The following is a 22,195-nucleotide window of genomic DNA, read 5'->3' on the forward strand; positions in this document are numbered from 1 at the left end:
CTTCGTACCTCGATACTCAGCGCTGGAGATGTTCATTTGTAGAGATCCAGATGTATCTTCCTGCGTCTCAGGCTGATTCCGTGGATGTTCAGGCTGGTCTGGTACCTATCCAGCTGGACTCAGGGGACCGGCTGAAAAAGGGGTCCTCTACTCCTCTGCCATCTTAACTCCTCCTGTGTATTTATTTAATTTGACATTGATCATGAGTAAAAACTGACATTTTATCCAATGGATTAACAATTTCCCATGCATCATGTTTTGTTTTCCCAGCTTTCTTGAGATAATGTTGACATACAGCATTATCTAAGTTTAAGGTATACAACATGTTCCTTTGGTGTATGTATATATTGTGAAATGATTACCAACTTAAGGTTAGTTAAGAGATTCATTGGTTCACATATTTACCTTTTGTATGTGTGTGCTGAGAATATTTAAGGTCTACTTTCTTAGCACCTTTCAAGTACACAACATAACCATAAACGATAGTCACCACTCTGTACACTAGATCCCCATACCTCTGGAATCAGTCATGCTAGACTGAAGCCAGGTTGCAAGGCTGTTACTCGATCTACAGAGGAGTATGCAGTTGGCAAGTTTGTTACCAGGGGCTTAGACAGGTGTGGTTCATGTCTGGTCTCTCTGGGGGATGGGACTGCCTCCAGGACTTCCGTCAGTAGGGTGGCACTTGGATAAGGGTCCACTTCAATGTCCAAAAGGAGGCACTCAGGCAGTGAAACTATTATCAGGTACCTGGATGGGTGTGGCTCCCACCAGGGCCCTGGCAGAGGCCCTGCCAGATCACTGAGTAGGTCCCAAGGTGGGAGGAACTGCCCCAGGTGGTGGCTGAGAGGGGCTGGGACTGAGTCCAAGCACTGCTTCAGGGTCCACAACTGAGACTGAGGTCTGCATACCTGACTCTGGAGGCACAGGCAAAAATGTCTCCCACCAAGTCCCCGAGGCAGAAGGAGGGGCCCATTACCCAAGGCTGGGGTGCGGGGGAAGCCAAGTACTGTGCCCTTTCAGAATCTCTGGGGATGCAAATAGGACCCTGTGCTGGTAGGACTGCGAATGGACTGTGGCTGGGAGGGGCTGCAGCCCACATTGGACTACATTGGACTGAGATTGGTAGGCTTACCTTCAGGGACTCCTGGACTGTGGCCAAGAGGGACTGCAGTTGAGTCATTGGCCACTTCAGCATCCACAGCCAGGAACAAGGTCTGTGTGCCTATTACCTGAGGCATGTGTGGATATGACTCTTCCCAGGTCCTTTTGCATATGGCGCTGGTGATAGGACCAAGGCCAGATGGGACTGTAGCCAAGTCCTACCTAAACTACAAATCTACCTGGATCCCACAAAGGCACTTTTGACCATGAATGGCTACCTAATTACTGCTGTTGAAGGGGTATATGAATGGGGAATCTCTTATTTTGCTGCTTGGCTGATATTTCCCCATACATCACATGCTGATTCATCATCCTTTGTTAGTTGTTTTGTATATATATTTAGTGTATCAGCACCTGTTCATACACCTACACACATAATATCTGATAGATGCTTGCTTCTGTATTTGAATTCTTTATTCTATCTCACTGTCTATTCTGAACAGTGTTATGTTATTTTAAGCATCGTGTATCATAATAGACCTTGAGTTCTGGTAGGTTAAATGTCATGCCCTTATTTTTTTCTAAATGGTCTTTAGTAGCCATAGCTTTTTATTTTGCTACTTGGATTTTAGAATTAACTCAAATGCTTTAACAAACCCCAGTTGGAATATTAATTGGAATCACATTAGATTTATATGTTGATTTGGAGAAAACTGTTATCTTTGTAAAGTTGATTATTTTTATCCATAAACACAATGATTTTCATTAATTACTTTATATAACACTACCTTTTTTTTTTCTGAGAAAAGACCTGCAGTTCTCCTGTTACTTATTACTAACTAATGTATAGATGTTTCCTCATTGTGAAAAGAGACTACTTTATCTTTTTTTTTTAATTTTTATTTTTTGAGAGAGAGAGAGTGTGTGTGCATGAGGGGGGAAGTTGGGAGGGGCAAAAGGAGAGGGAGAAAGAGAAGCAGGCTCCATGCCCGATGCGGAGCCTGACACAGGACGCTATCTCACAACCCTGAGATCATGACTTGGGCCCAAACCAAGAGTCAGATGCTTAACTGACTGAACTATCCAGGTGCCCTGAAAAAGAGCCTACTTTAAATCACCTTCTCTAATTTGTCTTAATTCAGTTTGTTTTTGTATATTGATCTTGTAACCTGCAACCTTGCTCAACTGTATTATTTAGTCATACTCTATCTGTAGACGCTCATGGATGTTCAATGTCTTAATCTTGTTTTCTACAAATACTAGCAAGACTGCTTCCTCCTGTTCAATTCTAATATTCCTTACTCTTTTTTTCCTTTTTTTTCCCTTTCTTACCTCCTTGGCTAGAATTTCAAGTATAATGTTCATATAGTGGAAAATTGGTTTTCCCTGACTTTAATGCAACTATTTCTAATATTTTGTCAATAATATAATGTTTGCCATATTGTTTTGGTTATCTTTATCATGTTAAAATATTTCACATATTACAACTTACAAAATTATAAATGGATATTAAATTTTATTGAATGCTTTTCTGCATCGGCAGCAATGATTTTTTGTAATCTTGAAGTGTTTTGTTACCATTACTGAATTTTGTTTACTATTACTTAGCATTTTAGGATTTTATATTGTGCTTGTGAAATACTAATTTTAATATAATGCTAAACTCACACAAATTTGAAGAGACTTCCCTCTCTAATTTTCTGGAGGAATTTGTGTATCATGGGCTTAGATGATCCTTAAAAAATGTCCCTATAAATCTTATTTGGTTTATTAGATCTTTGATGCATCCAACCAGATATTTCCTATATACATGTCCAAATTTATTGCAGACAGTCTCCAACTTTCAATGGTTTGACTCACCATTTTTTGACTTTATGATGTGAAAGTGACATGCATTCAGTAGAAAACTTACTTCAAATTTTAATCTTTTCTTGGGATAGTGGATGATATACAGTATTATTCTCTCATGATGCTGAGCAGTGGCCGTGAACTTCAGCTCCCACTCAACCACACGACTGTGAGAGTAAGCAACCAATATACTGACACCTATTCTGTACCCATATGACCATTCTGGTCTTCCCTTTCAATACATTATTTAATAAGTTCCATGAGATATCCAACACTTTGTTATAAAATAGGCTTTGTGTTAGATGATTTTGCCCAACTGTAGGCTAACGTAAGTGTTCTGAGCATGCTGAAGTTTGGCTAGGCTAAACTGTGATGTTCAGTATGTTGGATGTATTAAAGGCATTTTCCACTTCATGATATTTTCAACTTACAGTGCTTTTATTGGGACGCAGCCCCATGGTAAGTCAAGAAAGATCTGTAGTTACATCAACAGTAAGGTTTTTTCTGAATTGTCTAATGTACAGTTACCTAGAAATGATACTCTCCCTGTTGCTACTTCCATCCAGCTCTTTTTCTTTGTTGCATTTCCATAGGATTCTGTGGACTTTTTTCAACAAAATTTTATGAGTCATAAACTCATTTTTTATATGGATGAACATTGTGTTAATATTACTTCCATTCTAGAATGATAGTCTGGCTGGATACTAAATTCTAAACTGATAGAACTGTATTTTATTATTAAATCTCTTATTGTAGATGCGAAGTCAGCCATTGCTTCTTAAAGGTATTTTTTCATCTCCTCTTTATTTGCTTTATCAAGTATCTTGTTAGTACTTTAAATATCTCTTTTTATTATTTTCTGGCCTTATTGGTAAGAAGAAGTCAGTGATGTTTGAAATGTTGTTTCTAATTTTTCAATTTATACCTCTAATTGCAATGTAAAAATGTTATTAAAGAAAAGACTCTTAAAAAGATGAAATTTTGGGGTTTTTGGATTGTAGCTGTGATCTCTGTCTTCAAAAGTTCGATCATAGGCCAGCATTTTTTAACCACTTTTAGCTCCTCTGGGACAAGGTGATTTTTCTCTTTTCTCAAATTTTGAACACTTATCTGATGCAAATTTGCATGACAACTCAATTTAGTCTGTTTTTCTTTCTTTCCTTCTTTCTTTTCTTCCCTCCTTCCTCCCCTTCTTTCCTTTTCATCTCTTTCTTTCTTTCTTTTACATTATAAATGTATCTTCTTATTTTCCTTTTAGCTTATAATTTACACCAGAGTAGGGTCCTTTTATATATAGACTATTAGAAAACAAAAACAATGTAACACTTTATTTATTGGGAAATGTAGTTTTTGTCATTAAAAATTGTTGACAAGTTAAAGTGACTTTAAGACTTGTTAAAAATTAGATCAGTGAGGCTGTTGATGACCTCAGTGCCTTTATCTTAACATTGAGGGTGTGGAAGCTGTGGATTTATAGCTGTACATGCAGTAGATACTGAAAAAAAGAAAATGCATCCCAATGAAACAATTTTCTTTTTAACAGAATATTTTACTCTTTTAAATAGCTTTCTTGAGGTATAATTGATATACAAATTGATATAATTGGCATACAGTTGAGTATAACTGCACATATTTAGTGTGTACAATTTGATGAGTTTGGACATATGCAAATATTTATGAAATCATCACCCCAATTAAGGTAATAGATGCATCCAGCATCTCCCAGAGTTTCCTTGTTTCCTTTTTTTTTTTTTTTTGGTCTTTTTTGTGGTAAGAACACTTAATATGAGATTTTCCGTCTTAATAAATTTTGAAGTGTGTGATACCATGTTGTCAACAGTAGGCACTGCATATATCTAGAACTTACTCATCTTACGCAACTAAAACTTTAAACCCACTGAACAAGTTTTTCTTTACTTTCTCCAGTCCCTGGCAATAACTTATATTCTCTGCTTCTATGAGTTTCACAGTTTTAGAGGCTTCACGTAGGTGGAATCTTGCAGTATTTGTCCCTTGTGACTGGTTTATTTTACTTAATAAATGTCCTTCATGTTCACAAATTAAAGGATTTTCCTTTTTTTTCTTTCTTTCTTTTTTTTTTGAGGCAGAAGTATATTCTGTTGTATTATATATCGCATTTTCTTTATCCATTCGCCCAACAGTGTTTCCTCTGTACACATAACTTCTTTTATTCTCTCACCATCTTATTGCTTTCTACTCCTATTCTGACTGTTTTGAGGTGACAAAAAAAAATCGTACAAAGCCTCTAGTATGATAAGACTTCACTTGGATGTGTGTTTTCACATTTTCACAGATAACCTTCCACTCCACTTTCCCATTTTTTGAACTTGTCTACAGGACCAACTACCAAAAATAAAATTGAATTAATGCAAATGATAAAAAAATTTGCTTAGTTTTGTGGCAACTGGGCAACAGGTTTTAATAAAGAACCTGTCACAAAATCTGCTTTCCAAAATACCTTTAGTGACAGCACACCGAATGAATTGTAAGTTAGAGAAACTCAGTCTTGGGATCTCAGGTGGTTGTTGAAGGACACTAGAAGTCACATAATAATGATCACTTAGATCAGTGTTTAGAGATGAAAGAATCAATCTGAAAAAAAATATGTAGCAGTTAATACAGTTTAGTGAATGGTTTCATGGAGAGGGGTAGAGAGAATGGAAATCAAGCTGTCTCTCATTCAAGTTTCTAGTGTGAGTAACATAGAAAGTGAAATTGGGAAGAGAACCAGTTTTAGTTTGGAAATTACAGCATTATTTTTTAAGTATTTCAATTGTTGATTGAATTATCCATATGGCCTTCAGATAGAGATGACCAGAAGATCATTACAGTTGTAAGCCTGCTGTTCAGTAGGAGAATTGTAGAGTATATTAATAAACTTTGAAGTCATCATCATAAATGTGGGAGAAAAAACTAGTTACTTAAAAACTTACATATATTTACAAATATAAATATCAGTCACTTGTCAGTGTTTCTCTAAAATGTTTTTGCAGAATGTTGTTTTATTATTGAATAACGATTGTGTTAGTTATTTTGGTCCATACCAGACATTTTAAGTTATTTTATTTTTTTAATTTTTAAAAGATTTATTTATTTATTTATCTCAGGGGGGAGGGGCAGAGGGGAAGGGAGAGAGACAATCCCAAGCAGACTCCCTGCTGAGATTTATTTATTTATCTCAGGGGGGAGGGGCAGAGGGGAAGGGAGAGAGACAATCCCAAGCAGACTCCCTGCTGAGCATGGACCTAAGCCGAAATCAAGAGTCAACACTTAACACTTAACTGGCTGAGCCACCCAGTCGTCCTAGGTTAGTTTTTTTTTTTTTTAAATACATGTCAGATTCTATAGTGGTATCATTGGAAAATGTAAATGATATGATATACTGTTAAATAAAAAAGCAGATTATAAAGTAAATAAATAAATAAATACATGTCAGATTCTGTAAGTTTTCTGGAGATGCCAAAATAATTTTGTATATTGTCAACAAGTAAAGAAAGGCAAGGGTAGGTCATGAAATGATTATAAGAAAACCAACTCCACAGTTACAAACAAAAATAAACAGCAACATACTTTTAAAAAATAATTATTCAATTTTTCTGCCATTAGCTTCATAATATTCAGCAGCCAAAAGAGCCAATGAGAGAAAAAGTAAAAAAAATCATTTTACAGCCTGCAGGACACCTTAGACCAGCTTGGTTTTTGCTCTAGATTTCACTGTCGTCCCACCCAGCTTCTTCCTTCACCAACATGCAAGTTCTTTTCCTTCCCTGCCAGCCAGACAAGCAGATGGGAGAGGCAAGTGTGGCCTTCCTTGTCAGTAGTTCTTGATTCTTTGATGTGAAAAAGGGCAGCATGGTCGTTTAAACTCAATCCAATCTCTTTGCACCTTACAAAGTTAAACAGCTAAAAGAAGGAAAATAAGAAGGCGATACTTGTGGAATGTACAGTGCCTATTGGCGGCACATCCCTCATTGAAATTCCCTTGCTTGCTTCATCTGTTCAAGTGCTTCTTTTGAAGGCACTGGATTTTTCTCTTGTGCTTCTGTCTTTAATTTTGACTTAACAATTTTCTCAATCTTAGCCATGTCCGGTTTGTGAAACATGGTTGCCGAGGAGGCTGGAACAAGGCAGGGGAGCAAGCGAAGTTTGATCTGTGCTTTGCATAGCGGCCACTGTCGTGCCCAGGGCAAATTTTAATGGATTCTCCCGTATCCATGAAACATACAGTTACCTGATTCTGTATTCTCTAAGCCATCATTTTAAATATTGAATGACAAACTAGGTGTAACCACGATATTCCATGTTTTGGAATGATTTTGTTAATCCTTATAGAACTTTATGAAGTGGGTATTCTATCTATCCTCATTTATGTATGAGGAAACTAAGTATCAGATAAATTAAGTAATGTAGCCTGTAAAAGAGACAAGATTTAAAGTCAGATCTGAGTACTTATAACTGACTGGTCTTAATATTGTCATACTCTGTGGAAGCCCATTTTACATGAGAATTCCCACTCAGCATTCTAACCTCACAATTCCTTAAATTTCTCCCTGTCAGTGTTCCACTCCAGAACTGGGCATGGGCTTTAGAAAAGCCTCACATTAGAATTCCAGTACTACATTTCTACCATAGTGTCTTATCATTCCGACACTATCACACTCTTACCCTTACCTCACCTGCTCTGAGCTTCTGTAGAACTTCTCCATTCCTTGATGCCTTTTTCTTTCATCTGTCATCCCTTTCCTGCCCTAACATATTTTCTTACTCAGCCTTGAACACGTAGTGACACTTTTAGCTGTAAGAACAGAAACCAGACTCAAATTATTCAAGCAAAAGTTTATTTGTCAATCTTAGACTACAGAGTACAAAAATGTATTGACTTCAAATGACAAGATTTAGGTGTTCAACTGAGTTTGAATATGGCTCAGTTCAGGTGCTAAATTATCTCATCAAAATACTGTCTCTCTCTCTCTCTCTCTCTCTCTCTCTCTTACTCCTAAATCCTGATTTTTCTCAGTGTATGGGCTCCTGGCTAATATATATACATATATATCTAATCGTACATGTATACACAAATTTGTATTCTAGCTTCCTTATTCTCAGCAAGTGTTTGCAACCAACTTAGATTAATTTAAGGCCTTATAAAGTACGAATTCTTTTTATTTCTGACCAGGGTCAAGTTTGAAATCTTCTGAATGTATTCTCCCTCCCTTTCTTCTAGTGTAACAGGTTGAGGAGTATTCTTTCGTCATCATTCCATTTGTAATTATTGTTACTGTCGCCATTCATTTTCCTGTAGTACTTACCCACATATTGTGTGTGCTTGCCAGTGACTTTGTTCCTTCACCTTAGAGATGTTCTCAGACTTGAAGAACACTCACCACACATGCGTTCTTGTACTACGATACTGCTTCATCGCCCTCCTTCCTTGCTCGGATGGGCTTTTAAAAAGTTAAGTCTTCACTAACAGTCCCTGATTCTTTGCTTCTCATTTCCTTTTTCAGCTCATTGCATTATAGTTTCTGCCTTTACTCTATTCAAATTGTTTTGGCAGATATTGCCTATAATGTCCTTACTGCCAAATTCAATTGATAAATTTCAATTCTTATCTTACTGGACATATGGGCTGGTTCTCTAATGCTTCTTTTTGATAACTTGGCCATTATTAAAGCTCTCTTCCATTCTTTTTTAATTTTCTGACTTCTTTTCTGGCCTTCTTTGCGAAATTCCTAAAGGTAGGTCTTATCCAGGGTTCTGTCATTGGATCTGCTATGTCTTATTCTAAATATGTGAGCTGGAAGAGCTTATCTAAAGATTGAGCCCTGATGTCCCCTGGAAACCTGTTTTTTTCATCCAATAACTGTTTTGCCTTCTTCACTTATTTGTGTCCCACAAACACTTCAAATTCAACATACTGAAGCTCACCATTTCTCCAACTAGACTCCCTAATGTTGCTGCTCCCCTTCCGATGCAGTAAAGGTTAACCATTGTTGTAATTACTGTTATCATCATCATCATCACTTGATATTATTATATTTATATTTCTAGAATCCCTTTTAATACTGGGCGCACAATAGCTTTTGAAACAATAAACTGTGTTAATAAATAATGCATTCCCATCTTTTAAGCAAACTTCTACACAACTTTCTGAGAACATATCATCGTCATCATTAGTTTAGTCCTCTTCCTAAACTAGACTAGCTTCGAGAGATGAACCATAAGTTATTATTATATCTCTTGTTTCTTCACAGTATTTGCCTCTTTGTTGAGTTTAGTAAATGTTATTAAATAAAGTAAATGAAGATTTTTCTGACAATAAGCCTTAGATTTTGGTCTAATTGAAATAATTGAAATACAGCCTTTTTTCATTTTCTTCTTCTTCTGCTTGTCCTTCTTCTCCCCCTCCCCCACCACTTTCTTTCTCTCCTTCTCCTTCCTCTTCCTCTTCCTCTTTTTCCAACCCCTCCTCCACCTTCCCTTCTTCCTTCTTCTTCCTCCTCCTTTTCTTCTTCTTCTCTGACTTCTTCTCTTCCTCCTCCTCTTCCTCCTCTTCCTTCTTCTCACTACCATCACTCACTGACTTAATTTACTAGGATTACCATAACAAAATATCATAGGCTGGGCAGCTTAAACAACAAAAATATATTTTCTTACAGTTCTAAAGGCCATAAGTTCAAGATCAAGGTACCAGCAGGGTTGTTTCCTCTGAGGGCTCTATCCTTGACTGTCAGATGGCTAACATCTTGCTCCACCTTCACATAGTTGCCCCTCAGTGCATGCACATCTTTAATGTTTCCCTAGGTCTTCTAATCTCTTCCTATAAGGGCATCAGTCAAATTGGATTAGAGCATACCCTAAATTCCTCATTTTAAATTCATCACCTCTTTAAAGCTCCTGTCGCCAATTACAATCACTTTCAGAGGTACTGGAGGTTAGGACTTCAACACACAAATTTTGCGGGAATACATTTCTGTCCATAATGCTGACTCATTTGGTTATTTCATCTTTTCTCATTATGTAAAATCATGAGTTGATGATCATGTTTTTATTTCTAACCTGGACCAATCCTCTAAAATACAGTCATGGCAACCCCATCCTTCCAGTGCTGTAAGACTAATGCTTCTCAACTCTCTTCTCTTTCTGTTTCATCCTCTAGTCTATTAGCAAACTCTTGGCTCTTCCTTCAGAATATATCCAGATCCTGACCAACACTTCTCATCACTTCCTCTACAGTTACTTCTCTGCAATCAACTGACTTCCATTTCTAGAATTGTTGTAAAAGCCTCCTATCCACCCTGGCTTGAACCTCCACCTATGTTCTACTTCTAACCATCTATAGTCTTTCCACGGTAGAATAGCCAGAATGATCAACTTTAAAAACGAAATCAGATGATGTTGCTCTTGAATTCAAAGATTTCTAGTAGCTTTTTATCTCACTCAGGGTAAAAAAAGCAATAAAACAGCTCATGGGTCATTAAATGATTGGATTCTCACACAACTGGCTCCCATACCACGACTATCTCTTCGACTTACTCTACGTGAGTACACCATTCACTCATTCTCCTCTTGCCACACAGGCTTCATGGCTTTTCTTCTACCACATCAGGTATGTTTCTGTCTCAAGGACATTTCACTTGCAGTTCCTTCTGCTCTGGAGTGCCCGTCCGCCAGGCATTCTCATGATTTATTCCTTAACCTTCTTCTGACCTTTACTCAAATATCTCCTTTTCAGGGAGGCTATCTATGGTCTCTAAACATATGATAACAGACCTCCCACGCTGTACTTCCTTTCTTGTTTTACTTTCTTCCAGTGTATTTGGGAGAAATCTTTCATATTTTAATGATTCATTTATTTCATATCTCATCCTACCCACCCCAACAACATATACACTCACTAGAATCTGAGTTCGATAGGGAAACAACCTATTTTTTTTTTCTTTTTCATAATCTAGCAGAAAAAGAAAGTTTGCAATCCTAGCCAGCAATGATAAAATATGTGGATTCTTGAGATTTGAGGTATTATTCAGATATCCTAGAAATATTTTTGTTTTCTATAGGCTAGGTTTTGCTCTTAATTAATGCTGATGAAGATAGTTTCTGATTTCTAACTCCAAAACTTATATTAGGTGTTCTGTAAATATTACATATAAACGATGATCATAGTAATATCTGATCAAGAATACACCAAATACTGTTATGTTTCCTAGTTTTCAGAAACACTATGGTTATTGATGGAAAACCGAATTTTAATAGTTTCTGAGCGGATTCTTAGCATTGAAGCCTAATTACAAGCATTTATGTGTCATTACCAGCCTTTTGGGACCTAACCTTCAGAGTCAAGCCGATTCACTGATTCACTATTCACTGATGTCTCTATCATGTATATAGTCATTTGAAAGCATCCCAGAACTAAACACACATTTGTGAAAGAGAAAATCATGTTCAGTCCTCAGGTCATCTTTCTATTGGGAATAGGCTCTATGAAAAATGAATGCCAGTCCATGAACCCAGAGATGCAGAGTATCACATATTACTTCCTGGTCTTAAATTAGCTTAATTTTTGCCTTTCAATTACCAACCTGCCTTGAAGCCATGAAAAGTAACTTCATTTTTCCTAAAGGTCCCTTTTCACTCCAGGGTAGTGCAAATCTTCAATGACCTGAAGGGTGGGGGTACCTTGAAGTTCACTTCAGTCCTTAGTCATCTTTCTTTCCCAGTTACCACAGAGACCCAACTGTTCCGGTGTTCCCTCATGGTGCTGGCTTTACTGCTCCTGTGTCTTACATGGAACCCAGGAATCACTGAGAGGTCTGAACCCAAGTAAATATCGTTTTTGACGTTATGCCTCCCAAGACAGAAACAGAGAGATAAAGGGACAAGGAGTATCACAGGCATTTGTTGATTAGGAAACTTCTCTCTTTTGAAATTTTTTCAACTTCTTAGCTCCTTACAGGACATTTAGCTTTATCTCCTCAATGCCTTGAGGTTTTGAGAAAAACAGATGCCTTCAGGGGGATTGTCTGTGGACAACTTCTGCTTTCTGAATTACTACAAATCTCCCTTGTAGAAAGCAAGCATAAAAACCTACCCCTGCTTGAATGAAAAACAAAATGGGAAAACAAAGAGAGAAAAAATTCACACAAACATCTTTAAAATGTTACTGCCAAGCAGATAAAGACAATTATCATATGATTTCACTCATTTATGGAACATAAGAAGTAGGAAGATCGGTAGGAAAAGAAAGGGAAGAAGGAAGGGGGGGGTAAACAGAAGGGGGAATGAACCATGAGGCTATGGACTCTAGGAAGCAAACTGAGGGCTTCAGGGAGGTGGAGGGTGGGGGAATGAGATAGGCTGGTGATGGATATTAAGGAGGGCACGTATTGCATGGTGCACTGGGTGTTATACGCAAGTAATGAATCATGGAACTTTACATCAAAAACTCGGGATGTACTGTATGGTGACTAACATAATAAACAATTATTATAAAAACAAAAAAATAAAATGTTACTGCCACAGATTTAATTTTATTTGGAGTTACAACAAGTAAAATATGAAGAAAACAAAATCACCTATTAAGTGAATGAAATAAAGGTTTTAGGATTTCATCAGAAATAGTTGAAAGGACTAGGAGTAGCTATTCTTAATAAAAGGAAAATATTATGTAGTCATTTTGTTCTAAGTTGCTCTGAAGGGAAGAAATGTAGAGAGGCATGTTTCAGTTTAGTGTGAAAAAGGAACATCAAAGTTTGATGAATATGGAGAGAGAAAAATTTGGATTTGTTCCCAGTTTCTCACTCTTTGGGCAAGTCAGATAGTGTATGAGGCTTAATTTTTTAGTCTCTCTCTCTTTTCTTTCTCCTTCATTCACATATTCAATAAATGCTTATATAGTACTTTCTATGTTACAAGATTCGAAGCATTCCGTTCCATTTTTTTGTGTCAATGAGCAACAAAATTTAATATTTTGCTTTCGTGGCATTTACTGCTTAGTGAGGGAGATAGAAATTAGCCAAATAGCAGTTTAACTTAATGGAGAATAACAGTAACAAGACCTATGGAGGAAAATGCTAAAAATGGAGTTGTGACAGAGAACTAACACTAATTCTGTGAGGGCTGGAGAATGCAGTAGAAGGTGGACTGGGGTGGATGGGTAAGGTCTTTGAGCCGAGAAGAGAGTGAGCCACCTTGAGGGAACTGAAAGAAAGTCAGTGAAGAAAGAAAAGAAAGAAAGAGGAAAGGAGAAGGAGCCTGGAAAAGAAGACAGGGCTGCAACCACATAGAGATAGGAAGGATAAATAAAATGTGACCATTTACCTGAAGACTAGTAGACCATTTACCTGAAGCCAATGTAGTTTTATTGGTAACTACAAGATGGAGGTCTAAATTCCTTGAGGAGCCTCATAGAGGTATTGTCAGGACTGAAAGAACATTTGGAAGTGATCCAAAGGACAATACCAATGGCAGCCATTTGTAACAGTTACAGTTTGCTATAATATAAGCCATTGCATTCTGAGGTAGATAATTCCTAAACTTTATTTAAATGGAAATAAAATCATCTATTGGAATGTCCTTCAAGTTAGTTTTGCCTTAGAAGAGAGTTTGACATATTGGAGGCATGTTCTAATTTTATTCTAGTTCTAGTTTTATTCTAGTTTGATTAATTAATTAATTAATTGTTTATTTATTTATTTAGACTTCTTGATCCTCTATACATTCTGAGGAGAATGACACCATGGCATTAGAAACAAGTTTTTGTGGTTTCACTGTTCCAGAAGCCTCTACAGTTATAGCCCTCCTTATCTGACAGGGTTGTTCAGGAGAAATTCATACTCATAGATTAATGGTGAAAAGCTAATGGGTGGAAAAAGCTTCATGGGGTCTCCTGAGGTTTTATGCATTGAAAACCCAAGAGCATACGTTTTAGTTAGGCATATCATTCTTCAAAATGATGGGTTACTAGTTATTTATTTCCAATCTGCTTCCATAAATAATGATGGAAGAAGGTTGGAGAGAATGAGACTGGAAACTTTGATAGAGCTTCATAATCCCCACAATAACCTAAATCAATATACAAATGATCTGGTAAAAATAGTTTTCTTGTGCCTTAAATTTAGCTTAGATATGACGAGATTATGCCAATGTATGGCAGGCTCATACACATTATATATTATTTTGTTTTAGTAGATATTGTTTGTGTCTGCTCAGACTCTCTGAGATCCCTTTTATCACTTAGATACGGCTCTCATCCCTAGATTCTGTAGGTGTTTTGGCTAATGGCTCATTGATTCATATCTGCAACCTTCACCATGGGAGTTCTTTTGCATTATTAAAGGTATTGCACATGGGGCACAAAGCCTCTCCCCCTTATTCAAAAAGGGATAAATTCTGCTATAAACTTTTTGCTCCAAATCTCTCTGCAGGATCTGACTCAAGGTTGACTTCAGCTGAAACCACATTCATGTGTGAATTCTCTGTGTCCTGCCCAACTGCTTTTGCTCCTATCAAGGTTGAGTCTAGGAGCACCCCCTGAATCAATCATGTAGACAGGAATCCCAGCCTCAAACTTTGCTTCTGGGAACTCTGACTTAAGACACATGGATATATTACTCTGTAGTCTTTGAGAATTCCCTTCTTATGCGAAGAAAAAATAAGTATTTCTTAAAACAATATGGGAACTTAGGTAAATGGCACTTTCTATAAAAATATACTCTATAATGAAATATACTAATATACTCTATATCTAAACTATAGATACATATATAGATAAAGAATAGTTACATATATCCCAAACATTAAGAATTAAAATAATAATACTAATAATTTCTTTATAAAAAATGACTGTCTTTAATCTCTATTGATAGCTTCCTGTGCATAAACTTCTTAGTTTAATGTAGTCCCACTTGTCTTTTCTTCGTTTGTTTATTTGCTTGTGCTTTTAACATTATAGGAGTCTTAAGGATCTCTACATACATGATCATGTCATCTGCAAGCATAAAGAATTTCACATCATCCTTTCAATTTGGATATCTTTTTCTTTTCTCTCTCGCTCTTCTTTTCTTTTTCTTTCTCTCTTCTTCTTTTTTTTGTCTAATTGCTTTGATTGTGACTTTTAATACTATATTGAATAGAGGAAACAATCAACAGAGAAAATTTTTCTCATGAATGGGTGCCAAATTTTGTGAAATCCTGTTCCTACAAAGTTCATAAGTCTCGAGTGATTTTTCTTCTTTAACTTGTTCATATGATGGATTACACGAATTGAACATTTCTTTTTGAATTTCCTTTTTATGTCTTTAGTATTTTTTAGTGTGGCACTGAATTTTCTCGGGCTGCCACAATGAAAGACCACAGAGTGGGAAACTTTAAACAGAAAAATGTTGTCTCACTGTTCTGGTGGCTAGAAGTCCAAATTCAAGGTGTATGTAGCATTGTTTCCTTCTAAGAACAGAATTGGAAGAATTTGTTTTAGGCCTTTCTCCTTGGCTTGTAAATAGTCATCCTCTCCTCTGTTCCTTCCATTATCTCCTCTAAATGGGTATCTGTGGCCAAATTTCCCCTTTTTATAAGGACAGCAGTCATATTCAATTAGGGCTTACAATAATGGCCCTATTGTAACTTGATTATCTCTGTAAGACCCTATCTCTAAATAGATCACATTTTGAAATACGGCAGGTTAGAATACCAACATATCTTTTTGGAGAGAACACAATACTACCCATAACAATCACTTTATATAGAATTTATCAGTGATTGCTCTGAGTATTACATTTGTGTTGCATATTATATATATGATTGATATATGTCATATATATCATATATATAAAAAACATATCATATATATCCTATACATCACATATATATAAAATAATATATATAAATCATATATATCACATATATATCACATATATATAAAACACATAGCAGTTTTATTTTAGCATTATTTTAACATTTCTCTTTTTTTAAAGATTTTATTTAGTTATTTGACAGAGAGAGAGAGAGACAGCCAGTGAGAGAGGGAACACAGCAGGGGGAGTGGGAGAGGAAGAAGCAGGCTCCCAGCGGAGGAGCCTGATGTGGGGCTCCATCCCACAACGCCGGGATCACGCCCTGAGCCGAAGGCAGAGGCCTAATGACTGAGCCACCCAGAGGCCCCTATTTTAGCATTTCAAGTAAAGTGTAGACACCTTACCTCACTTTATATCCCTTTACCTTTCTCCTTAATAATATAACTATCTTAACTATTTCTTCTACATACATTTAGAAACTTATCAGAGTTATGATTTTTGTTTCAATCCTCAATGACAATTTAGAAAAATTGGGAAGAAAAGGAAAAATTCTTATATTTACTCATATGTTTGCTTACTATGTTCTTCTTTCCTTTCTGATAGTCTAAGTTTCTTTCTTTTATTATTTCCTTCCTTTTAGGAACTTTTTTTATTCATTCCTTGTTGGTTCATTACTTGTGACAAATATCTTCTTTTTTTCCTTTTTCTAAAAATATTGTGATTTCCTCTCCATTCCTGAGGATATTTTTCTGGGATATAGGAATATGAGTTGATAGGATTTTTCTTTTCAACAGTTGAAAAACTTTATTCCATTTTTTTTTTCTAGCAGCCATGATTTCTGATGAGAAATCCATTCATTTTGAATTTATTTTTTCCCTGCAGTTAAAATGTCTTTCTCATTGCCTTCAAGGTTTTTTCTTTAGTTTTCTTAAGCTTGACTATAACTGTGTCTTGATGTGAATTTTTGGTGGTTTATCCTGTTTGTGGTTCCTTAACTTTTTGAATCTGTAGGTTTATATCTTTTGCCAAGTTCGAGAAGTTTTTAATCATTTTTTCTTCTCTTCTGGCTCTGTGATGACCACATGTTAGATCTTTTGTTATATTCTGACAGGCACCTGAGGCTCTGTTCATTGCGTTTTCAGACTATTTTCTCTCTGGTGTTCATATTGAGTAATTTCTGTTGTTTCATTTTCAAGTTCACTGATCATTTCCTCTGTCACCCCAATGCTACCATTGAGCCATTTCTTGAGGCTTTTTTTTTTAAGTTTATTTCAGTTGTGGTTTTCCGTTCTAACATTTCCATTTGGTACTTCATATATCTTTTATTTCTTAGGTGAGACTTTCTATTTAGTTGCTGATCCTTTCTATTTTTCAATTTTTCAAGTATGTAATTGTATGTTAACACATTTTTATGATGACTGCTTTAAAGTCTTTGTCGGATAGTTCAGATATCTGTGTCATCTCAATGTTGACATAGATTGTCTTTTTTTTCAGTTTGAGATCTTACTAGTTCTTTGTATGATGAGAGTTTTCTTTTTTTTTTTTAAATTAAAACCCAGATATTTTGATTAGTATATTGTATGACTCTAATTTTATTACACCTTTGTTTTAGCTGGCCTTTTCTGACACAACTTTGGCAGGGCAAGAGAGGGCACCCCCTTGTAGGTGACATGGAGTTGTTTACAAATGAACAGATTAAAAATGGTAAGTATGTGGATAAATATGTAGTGCTTTTCTGATGGCTAAAACTATAACTTCTCTATCCTATTTTTAAAAGTCAGTCACTAAGTCCACCTTACACTCTCACACTCAAAGGTAGGGAATTTATGCTCCACCTTCTCAAGGGAGGAATAACAAATAATTTGTGGATTTATTTTAAAGCCATAATATATAATGTTGATCAAAGAAGTCAGACACAAAAGAGTATATACAGTGTAATTCTACTTACATAATTTTTTTCAAGGCAAAAGTAATTTCTACTAGCTGTCAGAATAGCAAGTATTGTTGAGGATTGGTAGTGACTAGGAGATAATGAAAGAGGTGCTTCTTGACTCATAACTGGTGATGGTTGAATAAATAAGCTAGATTTATCTTTAGAAGTTATTTGAGCTATACATACACTTTTTATTTAAATGCTTATGTGTGGATACAACATATATTTAGTTCAAAAAATAGGGGAAAAACTTGAACAGGGAGTTCTTAAAAGAAGGTGATCAAGAGAACAACAAATACGTAGAAAAGTGATCACATTGATTAGTTATTAGAGAAAAGCGATTTGAACCACATAGATATATTTCAATTGAATGTAAGATCACCTAGATTAACTACAACTTTTGTATTTTGCTGGTGTGGATACAACTTGGTCTAACCAAGTGGTATACCCACTTTGGAAAAACATTTGGCAGTTTGCTGAAGCTGAATATGTGCATATCCTAATCCTTACCAATTCCACATCTACGTATAGTCATGTTTATATGTGTATCCGCACTTACCAGACATGCATGCACAAATGATCATAGCAGCACCCTTTACAGTAGTCACAAACTGGAAACCACTCAAATATCCATCAGCAGTTAAATGACTGAGTCATTCATGGTATGTCCATAGTGAGTATACTCTGTAATAATGAAAATGAACTACACTCATGAGCTTGCAGAAATGTCACAAACATAATATTGATCTGAAGAAGCCAGTTGCAAAAGTGTACATTCTGTCAAAGTCAAAAATAGTTCAAACTAGGGGCACTTGGGTGGTTCAGTAGGTTGAGCATCTGATTCTTGAGTCTGGTTCAGGTCATGATCTCAGGGTCATGAGATCAAGCCCTGAATTGGGCTCCATACCCAGTGGGGAGTCTGCTCGAGATTCTTTCCCTCTCCCTCTGCCTCTCCCCCCTGGCTCATCCACTCTCTCTTGATCTCTCTCTCTCTCAAATAAATAAATAAATAAATATTTAAAAAATAGTTAAAACTAATTTATGATAGAAATGAAGATAACAGTTACATTTGCAGCTAGTTAATATCCAGGACAGGGCATAAAATGTTCTCTAGAACTCTGCAGTGTTCTATTTGTTTTTAGTCTTAGTGCTGGCTTTATGAAGATGTTCACTTTAAGAAATTCTTGAAACCATACATTTATGCTTTGTACATTTTTCTGTAAGTATCTTATGTAATAATTAAAGTAAAATAAAAAAATAAAATGTGGACCATGCATACCTGTAACACCATTGCAATACTGTAATATTGGGAAAGAAGATGTTGTCATTGGCAGAAGAAACATTTAGAGATAGAGACATTCTCTAAAATTGTAAGATCTTTGTTGTTTGTTTTTTTAAGAATTTGTTGTTATTTTAACATACTACATACTTTTTTGATAGAAGTCAGTAGCAAAACGTCAGGAATATAGACTTTAATTATACTTTCCAGTGGACAAAGAACCATATTCTTTAGAACTTTAATGATTTTTGTGGTGAACAGTCCTACATATTGTGGAAATTTAGTAGCCAGAGAAGGCTTAATATGTCTGAAATACTTTAATGATTAATTTTGATTCATTTTAAATAATAGAGACCAGTACAATTTTTAGTCATAGAATATTAATAGGACTCATTGGCACTTTGAAAAACTCCCTAATACTGTCATTGAAAACCCCATTAATATCATCAAGAATATTGGGGTGACATGGTGAGCCAGGTGACATATTGGAGTCACTTTTTCCTTCTCTGCAGGGGTTTACAACATCAGTGCTCAGGGAATATAGAATGTTTTGAATTAAGAAGTCTAAATGCTAGGAAGAGAGTCCAAATCTGAAATTTCCAAATGACAGCTTAGATACAGAGTGCCAAATCTTATCCCTCTCATGCTGTGCTACTGAAAGCCAAGAAAAACTAAAACTCAACAAAGGGACTTTTCATGCTATCTCTGGTGATCCATATCAAGAAATCTACTCAGGCTGGGGGCCATTAAGCCAAAAGCTGCTTGTGATGTCCCGAATTGGCCAATGCCAGATTCTACCACACCACATTCATACACATGTTAGATTAACTGGTTGTGCTTCACCACTCTTCATTTGAATAAAGGGACTAGGAGAAAAAGGTGCTAGTTTGACTTGCTATTTATGGGATCATAATATTTTCATTAACTATGTGTGTGTAATTCAGTGAATGTGTTAACACTTGGAAACATCTGAACCACATTAAGGGATAAAGTACAGGCTCAGCATGGAATAAAATTGCCAATATTGCCAACATATCCAGATTATTTTGTTTAAAAAATCAATAACGTGCCTGAATAACTCAAAGCATCTGGATATTTGTAAATACATGTAGGAACAACCTCATGTTTTGGCATCATGTACAACTGGTGACACTGATGGATTAATCCTGATCATTATTCCTTGGGAACATAGACCAAGAAACTGTAACATTGTGATTTCATCATAATAACTTGAATTGTTCTTGTACCTTATGTTTTTCAGAATATTTTCACATGCACTGTTTTATCTGTCCTATTCGAAACTCTTTACAATTAAACAGAGCTTGCTTATTATTTGCTTCTTTTAGCAAATAATAGATGAAACAAATAATGGATGAAATGTGGTTATGTAGCCCTACCTAGGTAATAGTCAGTTCCCTGCAGATGAGAACCCATTTTAATTAAGTCTATCGACTTGTCTCTCCTGAAACTCTGATATCATGGAATTGAGCATAATGTATGGTGGTTGTGAAATGCATACATATATTGAGATTAAAAAACACAATAACCTATCTTGATATGTTCTCACCTCTTGTGTGTACCATGATATTACTTCTGAGATTAACACCATGAGGAGTGATCCATACACAAAACTAGATCACAACTTTCCTGCAGACTTAGAATAAGAGAATTTCTGAGCAGAGGGAAGCTTACTAGTCACTTTTTGAGTCATGAGGAAGCAGCTCAAAGACAGCTCTGGACCCTATTTCAAGTCACATAGTAAACTCAGAGCTGATACTAGAACTAGTTCAGTGACTCAGGCCAGCTATCTTTTCGGGACACCACATATTAACTTCTTCAGCTGAAAACAAAAGGAAAGAAATTCTAGATAAATAGAATGAGATGCTTCCTAGACAACATTACTGACTATATTCTTATTGACACCTTCCCAGGATTATTACAAACAATTTTAGTCACATTTTGGAAAAGTTTTGATATCTTCTCTGTTTCAATCCATCTGGACAGCAGCCTTGCTATAGTAAAACTGGTTTGCCTTTCAGATAGGACACAGGACTAGAGGCAACTTATCCTAGAAATAGCATTTGTTGTAATAATTTAGGGATAAATACTTTTTCTCTGTGAATCCTACCTGAAGCACTTCAATCTCAATCGTTCAACATGATGTTTATTTTATAAACTTTCTACCTTTTCGATTTATGTAAACATTTTCACTTAAAATGAAATACCTCCATGAGGTGTGAATTTGATTTTTGTACATAAGTAAGAAATGTATAAAGAAATATTTAAGCCTCAGGGGAAAGTTGATGTGAAGAGCAAATTTACAAGAAATGAAAAGTGTTCCTGATTGCAAAGTAAAACTATATTTTATAGTGTTTTATCAAAACTATACTTGCTATAAATCAATGCTGAATTTTCAGTACACAGTTTATTACATATTACATACATACATATATCTTTATACCCACTCCTTCTCTACTCAGTTTAATTAGTTACTCTGATATTTATGGGTGAACATTATCAATCCAATACTAGTAATCGCATAATCTATAAAATAATACGACATGTTTTCTGGACCATAAAATTAATTGATGTAAAATGAAAACGTTTGTGAGGTTTAGTATGTATTTCTTAATGTTAGCACAGCCAACTCCAGGTTCCTCTTATCTCTTTTCTAAAATGCATTGGTTTTTTTTTTTTTTTTTTTTAAGATTTTATTTATTTATGTGACAGAGAGAGACAGCCAGCGAGAGAGGGAACACAGCAGGGGAGTGGGAGAGGAAGAAGCAGGCTCCCAGCGGAGGAGCCCGATGTGGGACTCCATCCCAGAACGCCAGGATCACGCCCTGAGCCAAAGGCAGACGCTTAACGACGGCGCTACCCAGGAGCCCCCATTGGTTTGTTTTTTGCACATGAAGCCACACACTAATTCTTCAGAACTTTCATAAGACCGGTTCAAGCGGAAGAAAATCACTGAATTATTATAAGGTGGTCTTTCTTTTTTTCACTTTCCCAAACACGTTAAGTACAATTGATTACATATGCTTATTTTATGTAAGTGTTCATTTTTTTTTAAATTTATGTAAAGTTAAACCTTTTTTATAGCTTGTTTTGAAATGTTTGGTTTTATGTCCTTAAATTTAATTTCATAAGTAAACTGATCTTTTGAAAAAGAATAATTACAATAGTTGCTGACTTTTGTCTGGATCCTTGTATATATATATA

General features: G+C 35.8%; 1 pseudogene; it reads left to right on the plus strand.

Annotated features, from left to right (window-relative positions):
- Positions 1-1,068: 1,068 nt before the first annotated feature.
- The window catches only part of LOC100474405, a 138,513-nt pseudogene continuing 117,386 nt past the window's right edge, over positions 1,069-22,195 (plus strand).

This window comes from Ailuropoda melanoleuca, chromosome 14, assembly GCF_002007445.2.
Source record: "Ailuropoda melanoleuca isolate Jingjing chromosome 14, ASM200744v2, whole genome shotgun sequence".
Lineage (NCBI taxonomy): Eukaryota > Metazoa > Chordata > Mammalia > Carnivora > Ursidae > Ailuropoda > Ailuropoda melanoleuca.